The following is a 2,763-nucleotide window of genomic DNA, read 5'->3' as shown; positions in this document are numbered from 1 at the left end:
TGGGACAGAGGAACTAGTAGATATCATCCCAATAATTTTAGCAAGACGTGTTTGAGAGCCTAAGAGACCTGAGAATAGTTTGTAGAAGTTAATGTACAGGGGAAAGATACTTGACAGGAAAAAAAAAGTAAATATATTCAATCACTAGTAACAAACTGAAGTAGATTACATTACATTCTATGTGAAGCATGCCGAAAACAGTACAAAGAAACAACAATACAAGTGAATCATTTAACTAGAATACAAATGTGAATAGACAACTGATAATCCAACTACATATGATATAACACAATGTATTGGAGATCATTTCTCATCAGTATCAATGTATTGGAGATCATTTCTCATCAGTATCAATCATGGTTATTACCAGGATTGATTTTCTTTTTGTTGTTCTTGACATGGGAAACAATCTTTTCACCGATCATGGTAGAAACATACTTCTTCTCTTTAGGAATTACACTTCCCTTCTTGGGCTTGAACGGGAATACCCCGTTGCTGCTGCTCTCTCCCTTGCCTGCCATATCCGCTTTTCCGTTATCTGCCATCTCTTTTTCACTCTCTTCTCTCTGTTCTTTCAGTAGTTAAGATGAAAACTGAGTTTGTTGTGTCTCTCTCAGCAGGGGATTAAAGGCCTTTTATAGGCCTAAGAAATCACTTCCCCTCTTAGAATTTTCATATTAATGTCTTTTGTGTGTGTGTGAGCGTGGAGGAAGAGAAACTTCTAGTTATATGCCAAATTTCCTTTGTATGTGTGTGTTCAACACAAAACTTCAGCTTACAGTTGATGCTTTGTGAGTCCTAAAGTGTTCCCCAGTCTATATTGCAATTGGTCTGTCTTACCATTTTCATTACTAATGTCTTTTTTTTTTTTTTTTTTATGTGTGTGTTTGTGTGCATTTTATTAGTCTACGTGAAGATCATCCAGTATTGTGTGTGTGGAGATAGAGAACCCTTAGTTACGTACCAAATTTCCTTTGTGTGCGAGGGTGTGTATATATTCAACACAAAGCTTCGGTTTACATTTCATGTTGTGTGTTCCTGAGTGTATAGTGTTGCCGAGCTGATATAGTATAACTAAATGTTACTCCCACTGTCCCGTGGCACCGGTTGGATCTCGAGAGTTAAATTTTGTAATTTTGACCGTGAAATGAGACATGAAATATTTAAGTTTTTTGAAATAAAATTACATATTTGAAAACAACGTAAAAAGTACTATAAGTCACAGTAATTAATAATTTAAAATATTTAAAACACTTGAAAAAATCGTGGTCAAAAGAAAAACTCATTTAACTCTCAAAATTCGAGAGAGAGCATAAAAATAAAAACAAACTTAAAGAGAGAAAATGTCTCATTTTGTACACATGGTTTGCCTCATCAGACTTTAGACCCAATATAATGATGAAATTCTGCAATAATCGAAGGTACAATGATAAAAGGAACATTTGAAACTTACCCCCTCAAAGAATCTTGAAGAACCCTTCCGAAATCTCCCAAATCTGAGGTCAGAGCTCCAACGATGGTGAAAATAACCAAAAATCCCGATTCTGACTGATTTTAATACCTCAAGCCTGATTAACACGATTGCGCTCAACCCGAAAAGATTTGCACTGCACAATTGCGTTGTGGTACTCCCTCCTGCGCAATTGTGCTAACCATTGGGCACTCCCTCTGCACGATTGCGCCATAGTAGCATGATTGCGCTGCCTAGCTTTATTCCTTCTGTCACGACCCAACCCCGTAGGCCGTGACTGGTGCCCGAGCTGGGCACCCAGACGTACCTGCTAACCATAATTAGCGTACCAACATATTATGCATATACAGAGTTCAGACATCAGACTATAACGGACATAATCAGACCTTATATTTACAGAATAGTGACACGTCACCCCGTAGCTGTCACAATTACATATTCTCATATATAATTGTCACAATTATATATTCTATTCCGCGGTCACAATATCCAGCGGATGACATCATACATAAGCCAGTAAGGCTGTCAACGTACGGGGGACGTCCAAAACGCAGATCACATAGACACAAGTAACAATAACTACCCATAACCCACACGTATATGTCTACAGACCTCTAAGAGTCATAACAGAATCATATGACGGGACAGGACCCCGCCGTACCCGTGAACAAACATATATACATATAATAGAGATGTCAATACCAAAAGTGTAGGCTCCGGATCAAAGGAGCACTTCAGCGACGAACGTATATCCTAGGGCCGACGGATCTCGAAGCGTGTGCACACATACCTTGCGCGGCATGAAACGCAGCCCCCGAAGAAAGGGGGTCAGTACGAAAAATGTACTGAGTATACAAGGCATGAAATAAAATATAGTAAACAGGGTCATAATCAAGATCAGAAGTACAGAAAGTAAATGCAATATTCAAAATATTAAAATGCTTACTCATAAAACATAAATCATGCATAGGCTCTTAGAATCGTGGTCGCCGCCCGTCGTTGGCGCCCAACACATCATACTCCGAAGATTTCATATCTCCGTATCCCGTCCACACAACACATCATATATATACCACGGTACCCGGCCAATAGGGGCGCGGCGTGGGACACATCATAACACCATTATCCACGGTTCCCGGCCAAAGGGGCTCGGCGAACCGGACACATCATACTCCGGAAATATATCATAATGCGCACGATGATAACCGGCCCCGGGACTCGGCGAAGGAAGTAATAATAATGTGCACGAGCAGAGTCGTGAGAAACTATATGCAATTTAAAATAAACATTTT

Source organism: Lycium ferocissimum, chromosome 6, assembly GCF_029784015.1.
Source record: "Lycium ferocissimum isolate CSIRO_LF1 chromosome 6, AGI_CSIRO_Lferr_CH_V1, whole genome shotgun sequence".
Classification (NCBI taxonomy): Eukaryota; Viridiplantae; Streptophyta; class Magnoliopsida; order Solanales; family Solanaceae; genus Lycium; species Lycium ferocissimum.
The sequence above is the reverse complement of the archived record's forward strand: the minus strand, read 5'-3'. Positions refer to the sequence as shown.